We start from the raw sequence: 24288 nt of genomic DNA, 5'->3' as shown, positions 1-24288 counted from the left end.
GGCCACTCACAAGCTTTTAAGACCCCAGATGCTACTCACCAAAGTAGGACATAGAACATTTTCCTTATAAACTATGTTATGGCAATTGAGCTAGATGTCCCCCAAGACCATGGTTCCCAGCCCTCAGCCCAGTAATTTGGTCCCTCAGGGAGTTTGGATGTGTCTATGAAGCTTCTATGACCTTGCCTTGGTCAAGTTATCCTGGCTTCTCCAGTATTGTGTACTGAGCAAGACAGTGATGTTTAAAAGAAAATTTTTCAAAGAATAGAATTTAAAAAAATAAACTGAATTTAAGATTTAAGTTATATTTCTAAAGATGTATCAAAAAAACAGCATTTCCCCCACTTCATGTTTTAAACTGTCAATTTCTCTAGTTATCAGAGTTATATAGTCAATCATTGTTATACATTCAAGTTTATTATAAATTTTAATCATAGAATAATATGTGATATAGTTGTAAATTGCTTAAATGTAATATTTTTTAGATTATATCAATACTAACAACAAAATTGTTTTGTAAGATCTTTAAACATTGAATTACAACTTTACTAGTCACAACATGATTAGTGACTGAGTGGAAGCCTTTTTTTATTTTTCTTCTTCTTTTGCTTTAATTACTACTTCATTCTCAAAGAAGTTATTGATATAGTTTCAAAAATGCTAATTACCACGATATTGTAACTAAAGCACAAGAAAATTTGACAAAAATCAGTGACTGTAAAAACACAGGCAGCGACAGCAGATGAAACCACGTGATTCCAAACGTCTCTGTGACTGGGTACTAATGACAGCTCAGACCTAAGCACGCGAGTCGATTCCAACTCATCGTGGCCCTATAGGACAGGGTAGACCTGCCCTATACAGTTACCGAGGAGCACCTGCTGGATTTGAACTGCCGATCTTTTGGCTAGCAGCCAGAGCACTTAATAACTATGCCACGAATCCTTCAATATTGCAACTTGAGGACTGAATGTTTTCTTCAGTTCTTTCAGCTTGAGAAATGCTGAGCATGTTCTTCCCTTTTGGTTTTCTAACACTGGGTCTTTGCACATGTCGTTATAATACTTTGTCTTCTTGAGCTGCCATTTGAAATCTTTTATTCAGCTCTTTTACATCATCGTTTCTTCCATTCATTTTAGCTGTTCTACATTCAAAGCAAGTTTCAGAGTCTCCTCTGACATCCATTTTGGTCTTTCTTTCCTGTCTTTTTAATGACCTCTTGTTTTCTTCATGTATGGTATTCTTGATGTCATTCCACAGCTCATCTGGTCTTCTGTTTAGTGTTCAGTGCTTCAAATCTGTTCTTGAGATGGTCTCTAAATTTAGGCGGAATATACTCAAGGTGGTATTTTGGCTCTCATGGACTTGTTCTAATTTTCTTCAGCTTTTTTTCAGCTTGAACTTGTATATGAGCAAATGATGGTTTGTTCTGTAGTCGGTTCCTGGTTGCTTGTTCTGACTCAAGCTTTTCCATTGTCTCTTTAAGCAGATGTAGTCAGCTTGATTCCTGTGTATTCCATCTGGCAGAGTCCACGTGTATAGTCACCATTTATGTTGTTGAAAAAAGGTTTCTGCATTGAAGAAGTCGTTGGCCTTGCAAATTCTATTATGTGATCTGTGGTGTCATTTCTATCACCAATGCCATATTTTGCAACTGTTGATCCTTCTTCGTTTCCAACTTTCATATTCTAATCACCGGTAATTATCAATCCATCTTGATTGCATATTTGATCAATTTCAGACTGCAGAAGTTGGTAATAATCTTAAATTTTGTCATCTTTGGCATTAGTGCTTGGTGCATAAATTTGAATGATAGACGTATTAGCTGTTTTTCCTTGTAGGTGTGTGGTTATTATTCTATCACTGACAGCGTTGTACTTCAGCATAGATCTTGAAATGGTCTTTTTGACGGTGAATGCAACACCATTCCTCTTCAAGTTGTCATTCCCAGCATAGTAGACTATATGATTGTCTGATTCAAAATGGCCAATACCAGTCCATTTCAGCTCACTAATGCCTAGGATATCGATGTTTATGCATTCCATTTCATTTTTGACAACTTCCAATTTTTCTATATTCATACTTTGTACATTCTAGGTTCCAATTGTTAATGGATGTTTGCAGCTGTTTCTTCTCATTTTGAGTCGTGCCACATCAGCAAAAGAAGGTCCCAAAAGCTTGACTCTCCCCATGTCATTAAGGTCAACTCTGCTTTGAGCAGGCAGCTCTTCCCCAGTCGTATTTTGAGTGCCTTCCAACCTGAGAGGTTCATCTTCCAGTATTATATCACACAATGTTCCACTGCTATTCATAAGGTTTTCACTGGCCAATTTTTTAAGAAGTAGATCACCAGGTCCTTTTTCCTAGTCTGTCTTAGTCTGGAAGTTCTGCTGAAACCTATCCACCATGGGTGACCCTGGTTGTATTTGAAATACCAGTGGCATAGCTTCCAGCATCATAGTAACACGAAAGCCACCACAGGACCACTAACAGATGAGTGGTAGACAACAAGAATATATATGTTTATTGTAGGAGTTCCCCAAATATAAGAAAGCACAAAACAAAAATCACCTGTAATTCTATAGCCCAGAGGTAATCAACAGAAACACAATGTTTATTTCTACTTTTCAAATATTAACTCTCAGCATAATCTCAAATAATAGCTGCCAAAGAATCACTTCCAAAAGGACCTTCAGGATGCAATTGAAAACATCTTTAAATTGTTTGTTTACATAAGATGAATGATGATAATTAACCACCAGGAAGGAAAAAACAGTCAGCATCTGGGCGGTATTCAGGAAAAAAAAAAAGAAAATTAAATAAAAGGAAAGTATTAAGCAAGGGAGAAGTAGAGAGGAAATAAACGGGGAAAGTTATACATAAATGAATGGAAATACGCAGTGGCTTATAAAAGCAAAGGGAAGAAGAATGTAGGAGAAGGGGAGACAAGGGACCAGGATCAGAGCAGTTCCTTTGGTTAATCAGGACTCCTTTAAAGGTTGTTAAGTAACAGAAACATAATATAGAATAGGATACAGAAAAAGGGAAGGGGGAGGATTCTTTGGAAGCTTACTAGAGTATTTCTAGTAGCTGAAGGAAAGATTAAACAACCACACTCATGCAGAGTTAAGATGTGTCTCTTGAGCAATAGGAACTAGAGACTCAAACACAGCTAGGATTCTCAAGGGCACACAACAGCAACAATACCATGTGATAGAAAACATAGCCCCTAAGAGCTGACAAGCTTCCCACCCTAAGGCTTCCACAACATGAGAGGGACCTACTCTCTTCCCCTACTTCCAGTTAGGAAAATCACAGGAACTACTTCAATTCATCCACTTTGTATAATTTGTGCACCTCTGAACCAATCAACTGTGGCGAGATAGGGGGTGTCAGGTAAGAATATGGTGGCTCAGTCTAGAACTGCTTCGTTAGCGTGAAGGAAAAAGCAGTTCCTTTTTAAGAGAAAATGAGGTTGTTTCCAGAAGGCTCTGGACAGACTAACTAGAGATACTTCCTACTCGCCTCAAAGCAATTACAGGCAGCCCCTGGGTTATGAACAAGATTGTTCCTAAGACTGTTTTTAAGTCTAATTTGTAGGTAAGTTGGAACAAGTGCATACAGTTCTTATTTAGCCTCATTTTAGTGCAAGAAATTTCAAATGGAAACCCTAGTGGCATAGTGGTTAAGAGTTCGGCTGTTAACCAAAAGGTCAGCAGTTCGAATCCACCAGGCACTCCTTGGAAACTCTATGGGGCAATTCCACTCTGTTCTATAGTGTCCCTATAAGTCAGAACTGACTCAAGAGTAGTGGGTTTGAATTTTTGGGTTAGGGCAAGAAAAGGCTGTAAGCCTTTTCAATGATTTAAAAGCTGCCCTTTTAACAAGTCAAGATGATTGTGATGAGGAATTAGTTGTGAGCAAGGGTTGGTTCAGTAGTTTCAATGTGAGGACAAATTTACATAACGTTAAAGGGTAAATACGAGCTGTCCATAAGTTGGATGCTCATAACACAGGGAATTACTGTATTCTAAATCATTTAGAAGTTTGAAAGATAACAGCAGATCATTGAGGTTTCCTGTCTCCATAGAAAGTATAAGCTAGGCAGGTCACTCTGTGGATCACCCCACCAGTGCCTCTTTGGTTTGAGAATTCTATTAATTCCTAGAAGTGGCCCCCACAGCCCTGGCACAGTCACAAGAAACCTAAGTTCCCTGATACATGGATTTTTACAAGGGCAATTTAAGAGTTGTCTTCCTCAAGAGTCATTTATAAATCTCAAATTTTGAACCTGATCTGCTAATATTATATCTTATGAGCAAGTCAAACCATCTATGAGGCGTTGAGGATGGGGAGTGAAAGGTAGCACCATCGATGGGTGGGAACTCCCTAGTGTTCAGCAGTATCTGTCAAAGCCCAGGGGAATTACTCATGAAGACATAGGGAAATGAGGAGTCAGGGTGGCATTGAAAAACTGGAGCCAGGCTGTGAGTTAGGGTCTTAAGTCTGGAACAAGAAGTCCTGGAATTTAGTGGAAAACTCATTTACCTGAGCAATTCATTTACCTGAGAAAACACTGTCCACTAAAACCTTTTCTTTTTCCTTCTCTCTCTTTTTTTCAGTCTCAAGCTAGACAGCTTGTTCTCCATTCATTTATCAAGTACTGAAGAGTTTGCTTCAAGAACATCCCACCTCTTTCTATTACCCAACTTTTTAAAAAACAGACATTATTCTACTCCATCTGTCCTGCTGGGTTATACATTCCTTAAGAGCTAGGGGTCTGTTTGATATAATTTTGGTGCTACTGCCTCTCTTCCCTCTCCAAGCACTTGGTGAAGAGGAGCTAGTGTGGTTCAGTAAATGTGTGTTAAATTGAATCATATAAAACTATAAAGCCCTTGGACATAACAACTGAGCCTACAATTAAAAGAGGCTTAGAACACATTCTATAAATAAGATTTTGCTAATCTACCCCTTCAGTTATTTTTAAAACGTCCAATTCGCTTCAAACAGTATTTATTGAGTGCCTACTGCACTGTGTTAGGCATTCACAACATATGTTCAGCAAAATTACCATTCTCTCTCTAAAAAGATTGAAGCATCCAAAGAAAAGTTAGACTGCTACAGAATCAAAGATTCTGTAGACTAAAGTCTAACTACTATTTGCTGACAAGATGTGGGGGTGAAGCTGTCAGCTTTGAGCTAGCTACAGATCCCAGTACCCTTCAGCAACTCTCTTGCATCAAGAAATCCAACAGACTAAACCCAGCATTTTGCTGCCGCTGTTGTTGCTGTTTTAAGAACTGGCGGAGTGACTCAGAAGGGCCATTTTTTCCCTCCAGAGTGTTCTCCAGAGAAGGGCATGGAGAATTACTCCATTTGAAGAGTCACAATTAATGTGGAATCATTGCCATGTATTAACTAGATTATTGAGGAACTGTTTTGCAGATCACTTAACACGGTGTGCTTAATTGGATGTTTGAACAGCTAACTGCACAGTCCAGTTGTTTGTTTTTTCCTTGTGTTATTCCATTTTTGTGAGTTTAAAGGTGTTTTTTTTTTTTTTCCCTCCAATTTGGCAAAAGCAAGTTTAGTTTTCTTTTGCTGTTTTTTTGTCCTTTTATTTTTTTTTAACTCAGTGTCATATACACTGTCAAGGAGTACCTTCCCTTCTCTCCAGTATGATGCCCCCTACACTGAAACTTTTTCAGAGAAAAAGTAGCAAACCTCATCTGAACAAGAAACCTAAACTTCATAAGTCATCCAGCTCCAGAAATGTCAGTTATCCTGTGAATAAATGGCTATGACACAGGGGATGACATTAAGAGGTAAGATTTAATATTCTATAGGCCTATCACACATTTTTTCATCATTCCTGAAAGATAGTCGAATCCAGGGAACAGCAAACAGGTTAGGCTAACCACATATCATTTCTAATTTAAATTTTGTTACTATCTCCCATGAAGGCCTGGCCTCTCTTTGCTTAGATTGTATAAAAAGGAACCTTTCTCGCACCTTCTCCTCCCCACCCCTGTTCAATTTTCAAAGAGATGATTCTCTTCTCTCTGCCCATCAGAAATCAAGAGTACCAAATATCAGAAGATATGCCATGTGATATATTGTATATATGTGAGATATATATACACACACACACGTATATATATGATATCACTACTATTGAGGCTGTATGTATTGCTCTCCATATCACTAAATATAATGCTTTTTTTTACCAATTCTTGATTTTTCCACTTTAGGTATTTTCTATTAACTTCCTATTATGGTATGTAAGGATTTAGCTCACTCACTTACACTCACTCTCTCTCACTGTGCCTACCCACCCCTTTTCAGTCTACCACACACACATGCATGCATGCACATATTTTCTCTTCCCTTCTCATTCTCCCACTATAGTTATATTATATATATATATATATATGTAGTTATAACTCAGTCAGTGCTTATATCATGATGACTAGGTAATAATGTTCAGAGCTAAGCCTCATGATAAACTAAGATTATTTTACTTTCTCACACAACTATTTGTTTTCCTTAGTATCAGTAATTTCTTGTTTGCTGTATGTGTTTGTTTTGCTTTGAATGGCTTGCAATATATTTAAGACACAATTGGTATTTCATCAATTTCATCCTCCTGAAGAAGTGGCTTCTGTAGTTGTCTGACTGCTACCTGGACCTGCTGCACATCTCTCACTACTGTGATGTCTTTCACTACAATCTTACAAATTCCCTTTCCCTCTCTCTTTAATTGGATCCCCTGTTTCCCCTAAGCCTTTTTTGTTTATTCTTTCATTTCAGCAGAGCATATCCTCTAGTAGCCTCCAGAGAAAAAATGCGAGGAAGTAAATTTTTGAGATTCTATTTGTCCAAAACTATCTTTATTCTACTTATATACCTGAGTGAAAGTTTAGGTGGGTATTATAATGCTAGGTTAAAAATAATTTTCCTTCAGAATTTGTAAGGCATGTCTTCTAGCTTCTAGCCTTGTTATAAAGCTGTCTGAAGTCATTCGGATTCCTAGTGTTTTGAAGGGCTTGGTTTTTTTTTTTTTTTCCTCTCTAGATGTACTTAGGATCTTCTCTTTGTCCCCGCATGCTAAACCTTCATGGAAATATGTCATGGTGCGGGTCTGTTTTTATTCTTTTTCTGGGCATTTGGTAATCCCTTTTAGTCTATAACTCATATCCTTTTATTCTTAAAAAAATTCTTCCATTATTTATTGTTGATTCACTTTCTCAATTTTTTCCTTCACTATTTCTAGGACTCGTTGACTTTCTGGATATCCCCTCTGATTTTCTAATCCTTTCTCTCTCATTGCTACCTTTTGATCTTATACACCTCTTGAAATATTTCCTTAAGTATATCTTCCAGTGATTCTATTGAATTTTTCATTTTTGCTATAGTACTTTTAATGTCTAAGAGCTCTTTTTTTGTACTATAGCTGTGTCTTTTTATAGCACCCTATTCTTGTTTCATGGATCCAATATCTTATCCAAGGATAGAAAATAACAGTCTTTTTTTTTTTTTTTAAGGATATCTCTCTAAACTGACATTATTTTCTCCAAGTTAATTTTTTCTATTTGTTCTGGCCTATTATTTATTTCTGTATGTTTTCCTCAGATATTTGTTGAACCTTCAGAATGAGATGCTGAAAAGCTTTAGTAAGCTTTGAGAATATGATAGGGCTCAAAACAATGCAAATTTATTACCTTATAGTGATGTAGTTAAGAATCTGAAAGGGTCTTGTTGAACTAAAATCAAGGTTTCAGATTCATTTTTGTATGCTCTAGGGAGAAACCATTTCTTTGTCCTTTCCAGCTTCTAGAAGCCACACTTGGCCACATTCTTTGGCTGGTGGTCACCTTCCTTCATCTTCAAAGCCAGTAACAGCAGACATGTTCATTTCATGCTGTCATCTCTCTGGTTCACCCTATCTGCTTCCCTCTTCCAGTTGTAAGGATCTTTGTGATTATATTGCATCCACTTGGATAATCCAGGATAATCTTCCCTTCTCAATATCAGCTGATTAGCAAACTTAATTCCACCTGCAATCTTAATTCTCCTTTGGCATATACAAGCAGTCCTCAATTTAAGACATATTCCAGTTACAACGAACCACACTTACCACCATCTGTTTTTTGTTTTTGTATATCTTATCTTTAATAATATATACTATATACAATGTTACAGCATAGGAAATTTGCTAATGTTTTCATTCTCAGATGAATGTTTTCAACCCCTAAGGACAAATAAAGATTGAATTTATAAAGATACTGTTATTAAAAGGCAATAATAATGGAAAAAAAAGTGAGGTACTCTACTTATGTGAAAAACAACTTATGACAGAGCAGTCGTCGGATCGCATCAAAATCAGGGACTACCTGTAATTTAAAATACTCACGGGTTCTGGGGATTAAGATGGGGACATCTTTGGTGGTCATTATTCTGCCTACCACAGTACCCCAGTCCTCAATTTTGTCTAAGATGTCAATGAGTCTAGATATTCCTGGTTTTATTCTCTTCATAAACTATTAATTTTCTCTGGAGGGGGGTGCAGTTAATCACTGGGTAGACTAGAGGATAGGATCTGAGGGCCTAATTGCAGTACTTCTTAAGAAGACTTTTGATGAATCTTCCTGTTTATGTCCCCACCTTCAAGCTCACTTTCATTAATCAAACCAAACATGTTGCTGTGGAGTCGATTCCAACTAATGGCGGCCCTATAGGACAGAGTAGAACTGCCACATAGATTTCCAAGGCGGTAAATCTTTACAGAAAGAGACTGCCACATTTTTTTCCTGTGGAACGGCTTATAGGTTGCAACAGATAACCTTTCAGTTAGCAGCCTAGTATATAACCACTGCACCACCAAGGCTCTTCCCTACTTTCTTGATAACCTGGTATATACTAATTCCTGAGAATAAGAGGATTCTGTGAATCACATTAGTATATTGGGTTGCTTCTTGGTTTTCCCCATTGCCAGTTGAGGACTCAGCTTTCTCAGTTATCTCTAAGTTCTAAGTTTTCTTTCCAGCTTCCAAAATTTAATTACTGCTATCTACTGTTCTCTTTGTCCTTGTGGGTTTATACCTTTGTGGTAGATTGACTACAAAACATACCCTTAACTCTTCCCTTCCTCACATTCATGCCCCTTCCAATGCAAATTTTCAGCTCCAATTCAAAGATAGAGTCCATTTTTTCCATCACTTAAATCTGGACAGGACTTGTAACTCGCTTGGGTCCATAGAATGAGGAAGAGTGATAATGTGTCAGATCTGAGGGTAGAACTCAAGAGTTCTTTCAGACCTCCACTCACACCCTTGGGATTCCCTCCCAAGTATGGCTGGCCTGCTGGAGTATAGGAACCTGAATCAGCTCAGTGGTCCCAGCTGAAGTCCCCAAAAAATGAAAGCCCAGCCAAGATCAGCAAAGCTACACTTAACCTGCAGCTGATTGCAGATGCATGAGGGGGCCCAGCTGAGACAAGAAGAATCACCTATTTGAGCCCAGCTCAAGCTGCTGATCCACAGATTCATCAGCTAAATAAATAGTGGTTGTTTTAACCAACAATATTTGGGGAATTTTGTTATATAGCAAAAACTAACTCATACAGCCTTAAAAAATTCCTTTACCAATAGCATTCTTTAATGGGATAGAAAAACTAATCATTAGCTTTATATGGAAAGGAAAGAGGCCCTGGGCTAAGTAAAGCACTTTTGAAGAAGAAGAATAAAGTAGGAGGACTTGCACTACCTGACCCCAGAACCTACTATACAGCTATGGTAGTCAAAATAGCCTGATACAGGTACAGCAACAGAGACATTGACCAATGAAACAGATTTGAGAGCCCAGATATAACTCCATCCACCTATGGTCAACTGATCTTTAACAAAAGCCCAAAGTCCATTAAATGGGGGAAAATACAGTCTTTTTTAACAAATGGTGCTGGCAAAATTGGATGTCCATCTGTAAAAAAAATAAAACAGGACCCATACCTCACACCATATACAAAAACCAATTCAAAATGAATCAAAGACCTGAATACAAAACAGAAAACTATAAAGATCATAGGAGAAAAAATAGGGTCAATGCTAGAAGCCCTAATATATGGCATAAATAGGGTACAAACCATAACTAACAATACAAAAACACTAGAAGATAAGCTAGATAACTGGGATCTTCTAAAAATTAAACACTTGCGCTCACCAAAAGATTTCACTGAGAGAGTAAAAAGGCAAGCTACAGACTGGAAAAAAAAAATTGGCTATGATAAATCTGACAAAGGTCTAATCTCTAAAAATCTATAGGAAAACCCAACACCTCTACAATAAACAGACAAATAATCCAACTTAAAAATGGGCAAAGGATATGAACAGACACTTCACCAAAGACAACATGGTTAACAGACACATGAGGAAATGCTCGCAATTACTAGCCATTAGAGAAATGCAAATCAAAACTACAATTAGTTACCATCTTACCCCTACATTACAGTCAAGAATCAAAAAAACAGAAAATAACAAATGCTAGAGAGGCTGGGGGAGATTGGAACTCTAATGCACTGCTAGCGAGAATGCAAATGGTACAACCATTTTGCAAAATGATACGACACTTCCCTAAAAAGCTAGAAATATAAATACTATACAATCCAGCTATCCCACTTCCAGGAATATATCCTAGAGAAAAAAGAGCTGTTGCATGAATAGACACATGTACACTTTTGTTCATTGCAGCATTATTCACGATAGCAAAATGATGGAAACAACCTAAGTGTCCATCAACAGATGAATGGATAAGTAAACTCTGGTACATATATACACAATAGAATACTATGCAATGATAAAGAACAATGACGAATCTGTGAAACATCTCACAGCATGGATGAACATGAAGGGCATTATGCTGAGTGAAATAAATCAATTACTAAAAGACAAATACTGTATGAGACCACTATTGTAAAAACTCATGAATATCTTCACACCCAAAAATAAATATTCTTTAATGGTTACGAGGAAGGGAGGAATGGAAGGGAAAAGCATTAAACAGACAAAAAGTAAGTGGTAACTTTGGTAAAGGGTAAGACAGTACATAATACTAGGGAAGTCAGCACAACTTGACCAAGGCAAGGAAGGTCATGGAAGCTTCACAGACACACCCAAACTCCCTGAAGGACAAAATTAGTGGGCCGAAGGCTGGGGACCATGGTCTCAGGGGACATCTAGCTCAATTGGTATAACGTAGCGTTGTATCCTTTCACCATACTTATTCAATCTATATGCTGAGCAAATAATCTGAGAAGCTGGACTATATGAAGAAGAACATGGCATCAGAATCAGAGGAAGACTCATTAACAACCTGCAATATGCAGATGACACAACCTTCCTTGCTGAAAGTGAAGAGGAATCGAAGCACTTACTGATGAAGATCAAAGACCACAGGCTTCAGTATGGATTACATCTCAACATAAAGAAAACAGAAATCCTCACAATTGGACCAATAAGCTACATTATGATAAATGGAGAAAAGATTGAAGGTGTCAAGCATTTCATTTTGCTTGGATCCACAACCAACGCCTGTAAAAGCAGCAGTCAAGAAATCAAAAGACGCATTGCATTGGGCAAATCTGCTGCAAAAGATCTCTTTAAAGTATTAAAAAGCAAAGATGTCATTTTATGGACTAAGGTGCACCTGACCTAAGCTATGGCGTTTTCAGTCGCCTCATATGCCTGTGCAAGCTGGACAACGAATAAGGAAAATTGAAGAAGAATTGATAAGGAGAGGATGGCGAGACATTGTCTCACATACTTTGGACATGTTATCAGGAGGGACCAGTCCCTGGAGAAAGGCATCGTGCCTGATAGAGTAGAGGGTCGGCAAAGAAGAGGAAGACCCTCAATAAGATGTACTGACACAGTGGCTGTACCAATGGACTCAAGCATAAAAATGATTGTGGAGATGGAGCAAGACCAGGCAGTGTTTTGTTCTGTTGTACATGGGTCGCTGTGAGTTGGAACTGGCTTAACAGCATCTAACAACAACAACTTTTTTATAAAGAAAATGTTCTACATCCTACTTTGGTGAGTAGTGTCTTAAAAGCTTGTGAGCAGCCATCTAAGACACTCCACTGATCCCACCTTGTCTGGAGCAAGGGAGAATGAAGAAAACTAAAGATGCAGGGGAAAGATTATTCTAAAGGACGAATGGACCACAACCACCACAGCCTTCACCATACTTTGTCCAGCACAACTAGATGATGCCTGGCTACCACAACCAACTGCTCTGACAGAGATCACAACAGAGGGTCCTAGACAGAGCTGGAGAAAAATGTAGAACAAAATTCTAACTCACAAGAAAAGACCAGACTTACTTGTCTGGCAGAGACTGGGGAAGCCCGAGAGCATGGCCCCCAGATACCCTTTTAACTCAGTACTGAAGTCACTGCTGAAGTTCACCCTTTAGTCAAAGATTAGACAGGCCCATAAAACAAAAAGAATAAACCAGCAGACCATCCCAGGGACAAGGACGAGAAGGCGGCGGGGACGGATAGGAAAGCTGGTAATGGGAACCCAAAGTTGAGAACGGGAAAATGTTGACACATTGTGGGGCTGGCACCCAGTGTCACAAAGCAATATGTATATTAATTGTTTAATGAAAAGCTAATTGACTCTGTAAATCTTCATCTAAAGCAAAATAAAAAAAAAAAAGGAAACATACTTTAAAAAAAGAAAAACCTATGAATTTCAACAGTCTAATTCCATTGTGCTTGGCATCACTACAATCTGGGGCCAAACTGACATCAGCTGACAACAATCCAGCTTCCACCGGTAGCTAAAAATTTCCTATAACACATGAAAAGGATTATAAAATTGTGAGCGGATATGTATGTGGAATTTTATCATCTTCTTAAAAAACTTTTGTCTTGGTATTTCTTCTAAATTGTCCTCCTTGTAGCCTGCTTCTTAGCTTTTGATTTTTGCTTTTATTTGACTTTATAAAATATCTATGTCAGTGGCGTATTTAACTAATTGGTGAAGGAATGATATGCTTTCATGATTACCGCAGTAGTCAGTCTCTTTTATGTTGTACAAGTGTGTAATCAATGCACCTTTTTAAATTCTGTGGAGTGTGGTCCTCATTTTAATTGCAGTAAATTGGTTGCACTAATCACTTTGAGTTGTTGGCCAACATAGTTATAGATTTGTACCAGGTGTTCTACCAGAAGATAATTACTTAGCGGCACAGAGTATTTCAACAGTCTTAATTGTAAAACGAACCCAACGTTGACTCCAAATGCTGGCTTCATAGTTAATTCACTCATTCATTCATTCAAAAAATACATTGTGCATCAAAGGTGTGTCAGGCATTAAATGAAGCATTGGGAAAATAAATGGCAGAAGATATACTTCCTGACTTCAAGAATCTCACAATTTAGTGGATATTATAATAAGTTTAAATATAATGAGAAAAGAAATATTTAAAAATTTCCACAAGAGCCCAAAGGAATGACTAGCTAACTCTGCTTTGGAGTTATGGAGTCAGTGTCACAAAGAAGATAATGAAACTTAAGATAAATCTTGAGGAACCTGTGAGGGAAGGATGCAGGTCCCAGGAACTTCAGTACCTTTTGCATGGTTAACACATAGAGTACACATCTGTTTAAGCCTGGCAATAAGGCTATATAGGTAGGGTAGATTGTGAGGCATCGTGTGTTTCAGGGGAAGAACTTAATTTTTTTCTTAACAGTAGAGAACCATAGAGGAGTTTTGATTTTTGTTTTTTAATTTTTATTTTTGGTTTTTTATTGAACTTTAGATGAAGGTTTACAGAACAAACTGGTTTCTCATCAAACAGTTAGCACACACATTGTTCTATGACATTGGTTAACAACCCCACGACATGTCAACACTCTCCTTCCTCAACCCTGGGTTTCCTATTACCAGCTTTCCTGTTTCCTCCTGCCTTCCAGTCCCTGCCCCAGGGCTGAAGAGCCACTTTAGTCTTGTTTTGTCTGTAGGGGAATTTTAATCAAGGAGTGCGTGTACCTCAGAAGACATTTCATTTTACAAATACACACTTATTGTTTTCTCTGTACAAATCTGTCTCCTCCACTAGACTTGTCATGGTGTTTGGCACATAATAGGTTTTCCATAAAGTTAAGAGAACCATAAATGATTGAACTAATAAAAAATATTTTTAAAAAAGTAATCTGGTCAGCCATGGAAAGTCTACATTTGCTCAGGGTAAACTTGAAGAAGAGGAGACCATTTGGAAAATTTACATTAAAGTAGATATAATAAGACATTCAGCAAAATCATGACAATAAGAAACAACTTGCAAAGCCACCAGCCACTCTACTAATTGGCCTTCTGAAATCCTAAGAGTAGGTGCAAAGAAAACTTTCAGGCCTACAGTAATCTCATGCCAGTTACCAAGCTTACTGGGAGGTGAGGGGAGGACTCACTGCCTTTGCCGCCGCCTCCTTGAATGTTATACAACCATGTTGTGAGAGATTTTGTCAAACTCCTTATAAGTTATGCGAACAGGTCTCCCTGAGCTTAAAACTGTGCCCTTTGTTGTAACCAACACTTTTCGTCAGACATTTTAAGTATAATTGTATTGTTTTGATAGGAAGTCTGTTTGAACTGTTGGAAATCCAAACCATGACTTTTCCTGGTCTAATGATGGTCATTTCCAACATCAGCAAAATTCTGTAGCAGCAGTGGCAACAGTAATGTTAGGAAAAAAGGATTATAAGTAAGAGAGAAGGTGAGAGTTGACAACATATAGAGGTAGGTGAGAAACTATAATGAGGGCTCGGTGCACATTTAAGTACCATGCTTTATAGCCAGAGGAGGAAACTGATGGACCAAGGAGCTAAAGAGTAAATGAAACTATTGCAAGGAAAGTGCTTAGAGAATGTAATAGACCAATATTAAACCATTACAAAAAGGAAACTACCCTCTTACCCCAATACTATTAGTACTATACATTTATAAATGAATGGAAATTGTTCTTTACTTGATTCTTGGAAGTATCTCTTAAAACAAAAGCAGTAGAAACATAAAACAAACAAAGAAACTATGCTATTTTTGCTCCCCAGAGTTCTTCCTGTGGACTCAAACTCTTTTTTTTTTAAAAGTATTTTATTGTGTTTTTGATGACAGTTTACACAGCAAATTAGGTTCTCATTTAACATTCTAAGCAATTTGTTCCATGACATTGGTTACATTTTTCACAATGTCTCAGCATTCTCATAATTTCCATTCTAGTTGTTCTGTTCCCATTAATTTAGCTTCCCTGTCCCCCCTTACCTCCTCATCTTTGGTCTAGGATGAATGTTTATCATTTGATTTTATTTGGATGGTTATTTAGAGGAGCACAGTACTCATAGGTGATATTACTCATTTTTTGAGCCAATCTGTCATTTGGCTGAAAATAACCTCAGGGAGTAGTTTGGGTTCCAAGTTTAAAAGGTATCCTGGGGTGATAATCTCAGGGGTTCTTCTAGCCTCTACCAGTCCAGTAAGTCTGGCTTTTTTTTTTTTTTTTTTTAGGAATTTGAGTTTTGTTCTACATTTTTCTCCCATTCTGTCTGGGATCATCTATTTTGTCCCTGGCTGGAACAGTCAGTAGTGGTAGCTGGACACCCTCTAGTTCTTCTGGTCTCAGGGTAGATGAGGCTATGGTTTGTGTAGACTATTAGCCTTGTAGACTAGTTTTTCCTTTTAGCCTTTGGTTTCCTTCTTTCTCTTTTGCTCCAGACGAGTAGAGATGAATAATTGTATCTTAGATGGCTAGTCTCAAGCTTTTAAGACCCCAGACACTACTTACCAAACTAAGATGTAGAATAATGTCTTCGTGAATTAAATTGTGCCAATTCACCAAGTTGTTCCACAAGACTATGGTCCTAAGTTCTCAAATCCAGTAAATCAATCCTGCGAGATGTTTGGTTATGTCTAGGAAGTATCCTGAACTGTGCCCTCTATGTGCTCTGTTTTATATATGAATATATATGCAGCACACATAGACATGTATATACATATACCTATGTATACATGTATACATGCACATCCATATATTCATACGTTCCTTCCTATACATATACATGTGTACATATCTATCTATATAACTGCACGCATATTTTTTAGTTGTTATTACTGTTGTTGCAAAATTGTATACATTATAGCATTTACAAAATTGTTCCTTATTCTTGTGTGCTTAGTGTCATCATTTACCTTGTTCAATTTGTGCTGACATCACTCTTACTTGGTATTGCCTTTCCCTTCACCAAAACTAACAATTGTCTCCTGTCTAGAAAGTGATCTCTTCTCCCTCTCACTCCCATCCCTGGTAACCACCAAAGAACATTGCTTTCTATATGTATACCTATTCTTTTCTTTTTGTAATAATGATATCATACAATATTTGTCCTTTTGTGATTGATATATTTCACTTAGCATAATGTCCTCCAAATTCATTCATGTTATAATGCATTTTTTAGAACTCATCATTATTCCTTCTAGTTGCATAGTATTCCATTGTGTGTCTGTACCACAATTTGTTTATCCATTCACCTGTTGATGGGTAGACTCAAATTCTTGATTAAGCCTTTTTCTCCCGAAACCTAAGCCAGAAGTAAAAGCAACTATTTTCCTCACTTCCACTACCCCACAACTTCTTAGAACCTCAGAGGACCTCTAAGTTATACCACTGCCAGGGACAAGATTGTCCTAAGAGTGAAAATTATTAGTGGAAGAAATCAAACTTTAAGAAGCAATTGTCTTTCCCTTTTAAGCACAAACATGATTAATTCTTATCACATACTCATAAACCAAAGCATGAGCAATGTTAGACCACTAGGCTGAGACAGAGGCACATGACATTTGGAAAATTATTAAGTTGTGAACAGAAGCAAGAAACCAAGAGAAAAGAGTTGGTCTTGGTGGAAGATGATGAGTTTGGCCTTAGGCAATGCTGTTTTTGAAGGGAGGAAAATACCAGGATCTTGAAATTACCTTTCCTCATTCTCTATTCAGTTTTAGATAGGAGTTTAACAAAATATATACTAAATGCTTAATACATATAAAACATATTTTTAGTTTGCATTTTGGAAAATTAAATAAATGAGAACACTACAAAACAATTCCATTCAAAATTCTGATTTTTATAGAGACCAAAGTTTCTATTTAATCCTTTGTTCTTAAGACCTACAGCTTGAATCTTCTACTGTACTACACTCTTGAAGATTCACAGGAAGTAAGACATTTTCATACTTTACATTTTAAAACTCGCTGACTTAAACATACGCTTTATGACAATCATGACAGCTTCTTAAGTTGCTGAATAAAAACAGAAGTATACATCTGTTCGAATTGGCATTTCCATCTCAGTGAACTCACTTGCGTGGCCTGACAAGCTGTGGTTTGCCAGCAGGTCACATACCAGTACTTGGGACAGAATGACACCATGTAACTTTTCTATCGATGGAATCCACGGTACATTCAGTCTAAACTGAAGTCAAGAAATAGGTCAGCAGATTTTCCTGCGAAGACCAAGCAGAAAAGCATATTGTTTCTCATTGCGTCTTAGCACCAAACCATAATGATGCCTTTAATTATTTTCTTAGTTAAGAGGTCACATTGATCTGCCCACACATTGGCTTGTGAATTTTTTGTTTTTCCCAGTGAGTCAGTTGATGTGGGAATGTTGCTTCTTCATTTAAGTAGCTATATGTCAACAATACACTTTAAAAAAATATGAATATTTACACAAACTGTCTCTTTCACACATGCGCACCCACACACAAAAGTTCTGTGAGTCTGTGAAAGTTTATGTGAGAGAAAGATTGACATCTGAATGAGATAAGGATGTGATGTTTAAGCTAGAGATGTCAAACAGGCAATGGGATATTTGGCCCTGAAGCCGAGGAGAGGAGTTCTCAGTCTGGAGAGAGAGATATGGGAGTCATCAGTTTAGAATTAATTATAAATGATAAATGATAAAACTACAAATGGAAGAGAAGGGTGCCTTAGTGAGTGCATTATTCTAAATTTTACATTAATTTCAAATAAACTAATTGAGCTAATAACGTAGTAAGCATTTGGGTTTTTTGTTTGTTTGTTTTTGTTTAGTTTTGTTTTATTTTTTACCTATCCAGCATCTGATTTCATTTGGGAATTCAAGAGGAGATAAGAACTCCCTTTTTCATAAGTGAGCACACCCGCCAACCCCAAACAGTGCCACTAAAAGTCAGGCCAGAATGGGAAGTTCAAGGGGTGATAAGTTTAATGAGGGTAGAATAATTTGGAAAAGGATAGCAAGAACGGTAGCACAACTTGAAGGATGTAACCAATGTCACTGAATAGTATACGTAGAAATTGTTGAAAAGGTTTATCAATAGCTGTCTACTTTCACTAAAATGGAAAAATTAAAAAAAAAAAAAGTCAGCCTAGAGACTTTGGCTATCAGGAAAGATAGCCCACTTTTGGCTATGGCTGCTAAACTGAAAGACTGTAAACTTGTAGTTGTTGGTAAGCCTTACCTTCTTCACCCCTTGGGGAGAGCCTGCCTCAGGGTGATATTAAACTGGGAGAAAAGAGCTTAGAGAGGTGAAGAGATGGCTTCCTGGTGGCATCATATGGTCTATCAGATCAAGCTGTGCCTGAAGCTGACTCCCACTGGACTTTTCACTTGCCTCTGAGAGAACCCTGGTTAATACAAATACTTGGAGAAATGAGGCAGCAACAGAAAAGAAGGAAAATAACTCCTTTCTATCATAGGTTTATAGCTGTTTACAGAATGAAGCCATTTTCTCTACAAAATGCACGATTGCCAACAAATTATTATTGTATAGCATTGGGGGCTATGTTCTTTTCAGTGTTTATGTTTTGATGTATACAAACACTTGTTTTCCCAGATCAGAGCTATAAAGACATAAACTTTCAGAATTGTGGACATTTGACAAAAGACAGAACCTTCAGGAGAAGCAAAGAATAAACTGGAGGTCTACTGCAGTGGCCCCTCTTTTCTCAAAATGACTATCTCCTGGTGACCCCCATCCAGCAAGCAACCAATCATGGTTAGTCAATTTCTCCCAAAACACTTACTGAGACTTAATTAAAATATATATGAATACTTTTTCCCAATTGTAAGTTTCTCAATTAAGATTTTTTTCTCAATTCTCAGTCTATTAATTTATACAGTCTCTCAAACAATATTCATTCACATACTATATTAAAAAGTAAAGTAATTAGAAGAAACTTGACCCTTTTTTTGTGCCTGTACTACGTAGTAAATGCTCAGAAGAGAAACACTGACTTATATTCACAAGCCTGGACAACATTCTGGGACTGTCAGAACCCAAAATAACAATTGCTGTCATATAACAGGAAACCCTGGTGGAGTAGTGGTTAAGAGCTATGGCTGCTAACCAAAAGGTCAGCAGTTCGAATCCACCAGGCACTCCTTGGAAACCCTATAGGGCAGTTCTACCCTGTACTATAGGATCTCTATGAGTCAGAATTGACTTGATGGCAATGGGTTTTGGTTTTTTAATCATATAATAGGGACCCTGGGGAAGCTTGGCTGCTAACCAAAACGTTGGCCATTCGAATCCACCAGCTGCTCTTTGGAAACCCTATGGGACAGTTCTGCTCTGTCCTATATGATCACTGTGAGTTGGAATCGACTTGGCCCTACTGTTTGCCGGAAACCAGGCTCAGTGCTTCAATGCTAACAACGCTAAGGGGTTGATATTTCTATCCTGTTATCCACCACCACCAATCGCCATTGAATCAATTCGGACTCAGGACAGCACCATCAGTCTCAGAGTAGAATTGTGCTCTGTGAGGTTTTCAGTGGCTGACTTTTCAGAACTAGATCACCAGGTCTCTCTTCTATGGCACCTCTGGGTGGACTCAAACCTCCAATATTTTGGTTAGCAGCTGTCATGGATTGAATTGTTACCCCCAAAACTACGTGTCAACTTGGCTAGACCGTGATTCCCAGTACTGCGTGGTTGTCCACTATTTTGTGATCTGATGTGGTTATCCTATGTGTTGCAAAATCCTAACCTCTATGATGTTAATGATGGAAACTCTGGTGGCGTAGTGGTTAAGTGCTACAGCTGCTAACCAAAAGTTCGGCAGTTCGAATCCACCAGGCACTCCTTGAAAACTCTGTGGGGCAGTTCTACTCTGTCCTATAGGGTCGTTATGAGTTGGAAGTGACTCGATGGCAACGGGTGTGGGGATTTTTTTTTTTTGGTATGATGTTAATGAGGCAGGATTAGAGGCAGTTATATTAACGAGACAGGACTCAATCTGCAGGATTAGATTATATCTAGACTTAACCTCTTCTGAGGTATAAAAGCAAATGGAACGGAGAGAAGGACCTCCTACCATCAAGAAAGAAGAGTCGGGAATGGGGGTGTCTTTGGACCCACAGTCCCTGCGCTGAGAAATTTCTAGACCAAGGGATGATTGATGACAAGGATCTTCCCCCAGAGCTTAGATAGAAAATCTTCCTCTGGAGCTGATACCCTGAATTGGACTTCTAGCCTCCTGGACTGTGAGAGAATAAATTTCTGTTTGTTAAAGCCATCCATTTGTGCTATTTCTGTTACAGTAGCACTAGATAACTAAGACAGCAGCCAAGTGTATTAACTTTTTGTACCACCCTGGGACTCCTATCCATTTTATGGATATAAAAACTGAGGCTCAGATAAATTGAATGACTTGCCAAAGTCACAGAGAAGTGAAATTATCAGTTGCATTGTATGCTAAATCAAAAATTCATGTTTTTAATCACTTCATTCTGGCCTTTAGTTAACATCTCTACTTGAGTGGCTATGGAACGACCACTTTTGTTCATGTTGCTTGATTTACAAGGTTTTCCCAGACCTTAGGCAAAATAGGAGGAACATGGGATGAGAAATTTAGAATGTTTTCCAAGCCCCTAAGTTACTGGAGCATAAGACATTGCAAAAAGGGAGTGATGGACTCAGAATTCATCCCTGCACAGCACAGGGTTGTATCTTTACTTGAGCACTTATTATATAGTACTAGGGTGATTTATTTCCTTATTTTCTTCCCTAGTAGGCTATGAAATAGAGAAAGAGAGAGACTAGGTACCATTCATCTCTGAATCCCTTGTTGTGTTGTTAGGTGCCGTTGAGTTGGTTCTGACTCACAGAGACCCTATGCACAACAGAACGAAACACTGCTTGGTCCTGTGCTATCCTTAAAATTGTTGTTATGCTTCAGCTCATTGTTGCAGCCACTGTGTCAATCCACCTCATCGAGGGTGTTCCTCTTTTCAGCTGACTCTGTGCTTTGCCAAGCATGATTTCGTTCTCCAGGGACTGATCCCTCCTGACAACACGTCCAAAGTATGTAAAACGCAGCTCTCACCATCCTTGCCTCTAAGGAGCATTCTGGCCACACTTCTTTCAAGACAGATTTGTGCATTCTTTTGGCAGTCCATGGTATTTTCAATACTCTTCGCCAACACCACAACTCAAAGGTGTCAACTCTTCTTCGGTCTTCCTTATTCATTGTCCAGCTTTCAAATGCATATGATGCGATTGAAAATAGCATGGCTTGGGTCAGGCGCACCTCAGTCTTCAAGGTGTCACCTCTGCTTTTCAACACTTGAAAGAGGTCCTTTGCAGCAGATTTACCCAATGCAATGTGTCGTTTGATTTCTTGACTGCTGCTTCCATGGCTGTTGATGAAGGACCCAGTGTCTACTTCTGAAACGAATCAGCCAGTGAAAACATTACGAATAGCAGGGAACATTGTCTGAATCCCTTGTACCTCACTAGATGTCTCCCACAAAGTTAAGTGAATATGCTTGCCCTCTTTTTTCTTTTATTGTGGTAAACACATATGTAACAAAACATTTGCCATTTCAGCATTGTTCACATGCATAGTTCAGTGACAGTAATTGCGTTCATCCTGTTGTTCAGCCATCACCTTATCTGCTCCCAAATCTTTCCATCACTCTTAACAGGTCCTCAGTGTCCCCTAAGCACTGAGTCTTCCTTTCACCCACTCCCCTGCCCACCCCTGGGAACCACTATATAAACTCTGGTCTCTATACTTTTGCATATTCTAGATATTTCGTATAAGTGGGATCATACAATATTTGTCCTTTTGTGAGTGATTTATGTCACTCAGTTTAATGTTTTCAAGGTTCATACATGTTGTAGCATGTATCAGGACTTCATTTCTCTTTATGGTTAAGTAATATTCCATTGCACATATGTGCCACAGTTGTTTATTCATTTATCTGTTGATGAACATTTAGGTTGTTTACATCTTTTGGCTGTTATGAATAGTGCTGCAATGAACACTGATGTACAAGCAAGTTTGCATCCTGCTTTCGATTCTATTGGGTATATATCTAGGACCGGAATTGCTGGATCATATGGTGATTTCATTTAACTTTTTGAGGAACTGACAAACTATTTTCTACAGAAGCTGTACCAATTTATGATCACACCATAATGAATGATGGTTTCAATTTCTTCACATTCTCAGCAACACCTGTTGTTTTCCATTTTTTAATCATAGCCATTCTAGTGGGCGTGAAGTGATATCTTGTGAATATACTCTTAGACAATCCCTGTGTTGGACATAGGCAACCAAGATATTTCCCTGGAAAAAGACTGAGTCAGTGGAACTTTTCCTCAACATGAAGACCCATAAAAGGGTTACTGGGGCAACTAAGCCTAGAATATCATGTAGTTTTGTGTATGTTTACTTACCTAATATAATGCTAAAGGAATCACTTAATATTTTTTAATTATAAAAGTAAGGTGTTCACTATAGAAAATAAAGAATAAAGAAGAATTTTTAAATCACCAATAATCTCACTAATCAAAAATAGCCATAGTTAACATTTTCATGTATTATCTTCGTCTTTTACACGTATGCATGTACACAACTACACAAATATACAACTCATATGCATTTTCAATTAACATCATATTATAAGCATTTTCCTGTATTTGCAAAGTTATTAAAAACATAATTTTAATAACTGCATTACATATTCTAACATGTGGATGCTTCAGAATGTATTTAATCCTTCAATGACAATAATAATCTATAAATATTTATTGTGCACCTACTATGTATGAGGCACCAGTGCTTAAGCTCAGAGAGACACATCAATGAATTCTGTAGATGTCATATTCATGGAGGTTATAACCTCCCTCTTCTGGAACCCTCTATTGTTTCCAATGTTTTGCTATTTTAATTAATAGTGTGATGGACATCTTTCTACAAAAATTGTCCTAGAGACTTTTTAATAAGTGTAAACTATATCAGTAAAGAATACATTTTATACCACAAGCATATATTTTAGTATATGGGTATATACATACATAAAAAATATATGTAATAATGAAATACAAATTTTATAAAACATTACTAATCCTTACTACATGTAATGCATTCCTATTTTTCTATTCTATTATAGTGTAGTCTTTTAAAAAAAAAAATTTTTTTTTCCCCGAATGACTAGTCCTCACCTACTACATTGATTATGATCCCCTAATAATGGCACGGGAGCCCTGGTAGCACAGTGGTTAAGAGCTTGGCTGCTAACCAAAATATCGGCAGTTCAAAGCCACTAGCCGCTCCTTGGAAACTCTATGGGGCAGCTCTACTCGGTCCTATAGGGTCACAGTGAGTCAGAGTCGACTCAGTGGCAAAGGATTTGGTTTTGGTTTAATGATGGCACACAACAACAACAAATGAGTAACACACCACAGTCTGAAAGCACTGCCTTAGAGCATAGTAAAGCATTATGATTAATCACTGGAGGACATAGTAGGAACTCTGGCACTTACTAAACATCGAACTCAGTTATCAGCTACAGGAGGAGAAAGGGGCTTTCTGAAAAGGCAAAAGACCTAGCAAAGTCTTAGAAAAGCTGCTGTTAAGAGTAGCTACCAAGAATGTTTCATCAGCTAAAGAAGCCACTAGAAGTAATAGCTATCTCTTGAAGCTGTTACAGATAATAGGATCAACTGAAGAGATTTGCCTGCAGGGAGGAGTCCTTGCTACAAAAAGCTTGGCCAATAGGAGCAGGTGCCAGCCACCCCCATGGTCAGGATCCACCTGAGATCTAAGAAAAATTGCTAGGAGTAGCTGAGGAGTCCCTGACAGATGACTTGAGGTTAACGGAAGCCATCATTAGAGCATCAGACAGAGTATCTGGATGGAGGAATTTAAATGCCCAGAGGCATTTAGCTTTTATTCTCTT

This window comes from Loxodonta africana, chromosome 14, assembly GCF_030014295.1.
Source record: "Loxodonta africana isolate mLoxAfr1 chromosome 14, mLoxAfr1.hap2, whole genome shotgun sequence".
Lineage (NCBI taxonomy): Eukaryota > Metazoa > Chordata > Mammalia > Proboscidea > Elephantidae > Loxodonta > Loxodonta africana.
This window is presented reverse-complemented; position numbering follows the sequence as displayed.